The sequence below is a fragment of the Crocodylus porosus genome, unplaced genomic scaffold, assembly GCF_001723895.1.
Source record: "Crocodylus porosus isolate Cpor-Errol unplaced genomic scaffold, CroPor_comp1, whole genome shotgun sequence".
NCBI classification, from domain to species: domain Eukaryota; kingdom Metazoa; phylum Chordata; order Crocodylia; family Crocodylidae; genus Crocodylus; species Crocodylus porosus.
This window is the reverse complement of record NW_017728934.1, coordinates 1887160-1893661: the sequence shown is the minus strand read 5'-3', so window position 1 is coordinate 1893661 and position 6502 is coordinate 1887160. Positions and strand designations below refer to the sequence as shown.

The 6502-nt window shown below is 58.2% G+C and overlaps 1 protein-coding gene across 1 annotated transcript in view; it reads left to right on the top strand.

Annotated features, from left to right (window-relative positions):
* The window catches only part of STRIP1 (striatin interacting protein 1), a 36646-nt gene that overhangs the window by 19357 nt on the left and 10787 nt on the right, over positions 1-6502 (top strand). The gene's annotated exons all lie outside the window — the stretch shown is intronic.

Sequence of the window (6502 nt, the reverse complement as noted above, 5' to 3'; positions counted from 1 at the left end):
GGCAGAGAAAACAGCAGCCTCTGCCAACCCCTGTAATAGGTGGGAGAGCAGTAGGGGAGGGGACAAGAAGGTGCTGCTGCATGGAGGGGAGAGGCCTGGGGCCCAGCTAGCCACCAAGTGCATGCTGGAGGTGGGTGCCGTGGTGCTCTTGTCATTGGGGTGGGGCTAACATCAGCCTGACCTATGCCAGGACCTGGTATAACAGGCAGGATCTGTAGCAACAAGGCCACTGTGTACAAAAGCAGCTGGGAGCTCTGCTACTGGGCTGCAGTCCCACCTCTGCCCTCTGGATGGTGCGGATGAGTTGTACAAACATAAATATGGTAACCATTCTTCTTGTGTGATCTGTCAGGTTTTTAATGTCTCTATGACTCTTTCCATTAAATAACCTTGTGCTTGGACTCAGGCGCAGCATGGCATGGGGAATCGTCCTTCCTGCCCCCCTTCCCAACCCTTGTGGCTACTCCCACCTCCTTGCTCTCAGCAGAGGCAGCCTCAAGTGTGGGTCTGGGTGGGCATCTGACCACCCATCCCTGTCTCGGGTGCCAGCACGCACCTCTAGACATGAAGGGGGTTTCTCCTGGGCCGTGCACTGATAGGGGCAGCTTTCCAGCATAATCGCATCCCCCAGGACTGTGCTCTTCTCCCCAGGCCCTGGTATTGAGTTGTGGACTCAAGTCACACAGAAGGAGAGTCTCTTGAACTCCCTTGCTGTGGTGAGAACTGTGTTATGGCTGGGAATCTTGTAGGCAGCCAGTCCTAGATAAAGCAGCCTCCTCTTCCTGGGGCCATCAGCATATAGTAACCATGTACCTCTGCCATTGTGGCTGGGTGTTGGCATGTGGTGGGGAGAGGGGGACTTGGTTGGGGCAATGGCATGGGAGGAGCTGGGTGCTGGATAACGGTTGCTCGGAAATGCTAGGGCTGATCTCAGTGGCCTAGGAAGCCCCTTTCAGGCTGGGAGGCGAGTTAAGATTGGAGCAGGAGAAGCAGAACTTACCCTTGCCCTTGCCTCCACCACAGTCCTGCCCACCTCCTGGGTATGTGCACAGATTGGCACGAGCAGGAGAGGAAGGGAGGCCAGGAAGACCCTGGGAAGCTGCTTGCTGTGAAACCTCAGCCCAGCAAGAGGCATCCCAATGCAGGACATTAAACCAGCACAGGTGATGCTCTGGGGCCAATGGGGCAACAGGCGGAGGCCCAGCCTGCGTCTCCACGCTTTCCTGGTGCTGTGCTGTGCTGGTGACGCAAGTGCAGTGCTATCTTGGCAGCCAAGTTTGTTGCATGCAGCTCGGATCCTACACAATTGCAGTCTGCGTCCTTGTCTGTGCCCAGCTCTGTGGCTGGCAGCTGGGGCCTGGCATGACTGCCAAGCCTCTGCCCTGGAGCCTAGCCCACCTCTCCGTTGCAGCTGAGTCCTTTCCCCTGTCTTGCCTGAGGCAGGCTGGAAGCGTCAGGGACCCTGGAGCTGGGGCTGCTGCAGTATCAGAGTTAGCTGCTGGTGCTTTGAGGTCAGAGTCACGGGGTACTGGGCACGATGTCATGGCAGCTTGGTTGGCTCCACTTCCTGCCTCTGCCATAATGCATCTCCTGACAAGCTGTGGGGGCTGTGGGGAGTGAGCTGGGCCCTGCGTCTAGCATGGGCATTGCCCAGCGAGGTGTGGGCTAGCACTAGCTTCCCAAGCGCTTGCTGCTGGCAGCCACGTTCCAAGCAGGCACTTCCTGGCACGGCTTACCCAGCCTGGCTTGCCCTGCCAGCTAGCATGCCGAAATGCTGCCGCGCCTTCTGCCCCAGGCCTCTTGGACGGGAGAGGGGAGTGCTATGGAAAGTTTAACAGCAGGGGCCTCCTGGGTAAAGCAGAAGGGTGGAGTTGAGGCGCTGCATGAGAGAGGAAACCGCTGTCTGGTATCTCTTGCCACCTTGGCAGGGAGCTCGCTGCATAACTTGGCTTGTCCCGGGCTTGGCTGCCTCATCTGCTTTGTGTAATGTGGCAGTTCCTCCCAGGCTCAGAGCCCTGTGCCAGGTGCTGTACGTGTCTGCAGAGAAAGATGACCCCTTCCCCAGCTGGCTGAGGGACCAAACAACCAAGACAAAGGAGAGATTACAGTAATCCCTCCTTTCCCTGTGGCCGGAAAGCAAAGGACTCATTCATGGTCCCTGAGAGACTGGCAGATGATTCCTGACCACTGTCTCCTTTAGCTTCTCAGCCTGTCCTTGTCTGGACCCAGCTTGTAAGGTTTTATCACCCTCCTCTGAAGCACTGCCTGGTGGCCACAGCCAGCAGTATGGCCATGGCTGGGATGAGCTGGTACCTCCTGCCATTGCACAGGGACCTCTGGAGGACCTGGCTGCGGGGTCTTCTTGTGTGGGCCTGACATCAGCCTTTCTTACTGATGTTCTCCACGGTAGTTGCTTGCCTTGGAAGATGGGCCCCGTGTCTCCCTTTTTGTTCTGAACAGCTGTCAGCTGTAGCCACGAGGTGGCACCAGCCCAGCCGGAGCTGGAGGCTGAAGTAGGTCCTGCAGCTCTCCGTGCCGTTTTGCACAACCCTGCTCTCATCCACCTGCTCTGATCAAGTTCTTAGCTCCAGCCTTCTCCTGGGCCTCTGCCCCCAGCCACGGTCACCTCTGCTCTCACAGGTGCAGCACTGCTTGGGGCCTGCAGTGCTGGGCTGGCTCAGGAGGGACAGGTTTACTTTGTCCCAGCAGCAGGTGATGGAGCCTGTGACTCTCAAACTTGTGCTGTGTTGCAAGCAAAAGCAGGCTGGGATCTCCCAATCTGCCTGTCCTGGACTGGGAGGGGGAGGACAGGCTCTGGGTTGCAGCAGCTGTCTCTATTCACCTGTGGCTGTGGGCTAGGAGCTCCCTAAACCCTGAGTCCTGGACCTGCTGTGGTCAGGCTTCACAGAATCCTAGAAAAGGAGGGCTGGAAGGGACCTCAGGAGGTCATCTAATCCAACCCTCTGCTCAAAGCAGGACCAGCTCCAACAGGATCATCCCAGCAAAAGCTTTATCTAGCTTCATATTGCTAGCTTCAAAACCTCCAAGGATGGAGAGTCCGCCTCCTCTCTGTGTAGCCTGTTCCAGTGGTTCACTACCCTCCCCATGATATTTTCCTAACCTAAACTTCCCTTGGTGCAACTTGAGACCATGGCTCCTGTGGCACTCGGCAACTGAGGAGGAAGGGGTTAGTGCTGGCAAAGCCAAGGGTTGTGCCATGAGCATGAAGCGGGTGCTCCCAGCTGTAGGCTTTCCCCAGCACAGCTGTCAGTCATGAACCATAGCCACCATTAGTCTGGTGTTGCTCCCCCATCTCTCCCGACTGGCATCACTCTCCTCCTTTCTGCTTTGCCAGTAGACACCCTGCCAGGGCACTGTGCTCCTGGCTGCCAGCATGGTGGGGTGAAGGGAGCGCAGGCTTGTTTCCGGATCTGTAAATTGATGGTGCTGATAATGCCCTGCTGTGAGCCAGGGGTGAAAGATGCCAGATATGAGCCAGGAGCCACTCCAGCCTTGGCTTCAGCTGAGATTACTGTAAGGTTGGGCTGGTCTGGGGACGTGCCTGGTGGGGACTCTTGAGACACTTGTACTTGTGGTCACTCTGGGGCTGTTTGCAGATCTCCTGCTCAGTAGCTGGTGGCATGGCGTAGGCCTCCCTCTTGCTGAGCAGGGTTCTCCAGAGCTCTGGGAGCAGATGTAGTCATGGCCTTGCCCCTGGGAGGGATCTCTGCATCAACCCAGCGTGTTTTTGAGAGTGCTCACGTGTCAGGACACTGGTGTCGTGGCTGCCAGAGGACGCAGCTCTGTGCTGCGATGGCCTAGCAGTGCGGAGGGTGCGTCCAGCGAGACTGAGCCACGTGCACGATGCTCCAGAGCTGGCTTTCCAGCTCTGTGGTCTCTCCGGCTCCCCTCCAGGCAGGGAAGGGAGCGAAGGGGATTGGCTGGACAAGGAGCCAGGGAGAGGCTGGCTGGGGGGGGTGACATTTTGGGGCTGCCGGAAAGGAATGTCCTGCTCCTGCCAAGACAGCACCCACAGACTCTTGTGCTTCCTGCTCCCAGCTTGTCTGATTGGACGTGTGGTGTGGAGAGGTGGAAGCTCAGGCTTTGCCCGACGAGCCCCACTTGCTCCCACCCTGGCTGTGCTCCAACCCCTGGGGCAGGGACGCCTCTGCTGCTGCCTGCAGCCCCCTCCCAGATGTGCTGCCCCCTATGCAGCGCATGTCCTTTCTGCAAATAGAAGGTGTGCCCATGCCAGTGCTGCCCCATAGCACCCCTACCTTTGCTCTGGTCCTCTCAAGCCAAACCCTGTTAGGGGGATCAGACTTTTCCCCAGTCCCTTTGTTGCTCCCTGGCTCTCACCAGTGCCACTGGGAACTGCATGTCCCCTCTGGATCAGCCTTGTGATGCTGTCTGCTGTATGGTGGAGCTCCTGGCATCTGCCACCTCTTGCCACATGACAGCAGGTATGGTGATGATGCTATTGGGATGCGGCCTGTAAGGGATAAGCTGAGTCAGCTGATAAGGGCTGAGCAAGAAGAGAAAAGGCCCCTCCCACCATTAGCAAACAGCTGGGGGGGGGGGGGTTCTTGGGAGACAGGCCAGGACCAGACAAGCCCGGGAACCAAGCACTGCAAGGACTAATGTAGTTTAAGTGACTGCAGGGTGAACAGGGCTCTCCTGTGAGCAGTGGTGGAGCCGAGGCTGCACACCGTCACGGAGCCCTGTGGATGCCCTGGTGCCTTTGCTTGCAGGTAAGACATATGCTGGCACAGGCTGTGGAGGGAAGCTGGGGAGCGGCGCTGGCTCCAAGCGTCTATATGGTAATTCAGCATGATGGTTCAATGGCCAAGGGCTGGGGATCTAACAAGAAGCAGTCGGCTGCCAAATGACACCAAGCAGAGCAGGCCAGAGCACCCCTGGGATGGGCTGCAGGGATGCCAGGGAGAGCAGGAGCCCGGCAGCCATGACTGAGGTCTTCTGAGCCTCTCTGCTCCCCTGGGGGAAGGCTTCCTCCTTGGCTGGGTGGGCAGGCTTTGGCTCTGTACCACCCAGCCTGGGACCCTTTGGATCCAGGTGCCATGCATCAAAGCCCTGCAGGCAGGGGAGTGGTGCCAACCAACTCTACTCACCAGCTCTGTCGCTGAGGGAAAGGGGTGAGTGCTGATGGGTGCTTGACACCTGTGACAAGATTCCCTGGGTTTCAGCCTCAAGCCTTTGGCTGACTCCCTCCTGGAGCTGTTTCTGGAGCTGGCGGGAAGACACAGCTAAAGACAAGGGTGCAGGGTCAGCTGCAGAGTTAGGACCAGGGTTTTGAGGCACCTCCTAAAAACATCTCCAGGGATTATGCTGAATTGTCCAGCCCAGCCCTCTCTTTCCCCCTCCAGCCCTTTGATGGAGCAAGGGAGGGCTGGCATCTGTGCAAGCCCTGCCATGCTTGCTGACCAGGCCCAGGGGGCTGTAGACTCATGTCCCGTGGTCTGCCGGGGGTGCCTGTCACCAGCTTGTGGGCAGAAGCATTGGCCCAAGCTGCTGCATTTGTGGTGTAGTAAAGCTCCAGGCAACCAGGGGAGAGGGGATTCAGTTGGGGGAGCCCTGCGTGCTGCCAAGCTGGGCAGGAGCCTCAGACACATGTTCAATATGAAGCCCCCGTCTTGCTGCCCTTGGAGTTTAGCTTCTGGCTATCTGCATCCAGCGGTCGCAGGGATTGCATGTCCCAGCCTGGGGTCCCCGTACCTGGGACATGGGTGCAGAGGGGCCCCTCGCTGGTGCACACGGGCACTCCCCACCATGGAGCAGAGAGGGGCTGTGGGGGCCCAGCCATTCTCACATGTGGGATTGCGGGGCACAGGATGGGGCTGTGGTGTCCAGGCTGTGCTGGCGAGTGGAAACTATGCCACAGGCCAGGTCAGATGGGCAGGGTGAGTTTTGGGGATGCCCTGAGGAGGCAGTGGCCTCTGAGGCTCCAGATAAGGCCTGGCACAAGGCTCTGGGTTTTCCCTTCATATTCATGAAGTATAAAGGGGCAGCTGTAAAGCTCGCTGCTGGCTGAGCTGTCCTGTCGAGACAGATGAGCTGCTGCAGGGCCCTGCTGGATAATTGCCAGCAGCACGGTCTGGCCCCTCACTCCCGACAGCAGGGTAGCAGGAGTTTCTGCTCATTCAGAGATGCCCAATGTGGCTTTACTATCTCTGCCTCTCTTCTCACTAGCAACAGGGCCTGGACCTACCAGCTATACCCGCCCCTCTCTCTATAGGCCCCAGCTATATCAGCCTTTGCAGCTGGTGGCCCGGAGTGAAAGAGGTACCTTGCTCCAGGGCTGGTCTCTTGGTTTTTTTTGTTGTTTTTTTTCAAACGGGGGAAACTGAGGCACACAGCATGAGTGACTGGTGCCTCCTGAATCTGGGGGGGCACCCACAGAGGCTGCCGACAGCTGTGGCCCTGTCAGGCAGGGCACAAGCCCTACTGACAGCATCAGTGTCGGCCGTCGGGGGGGCATCAGCCC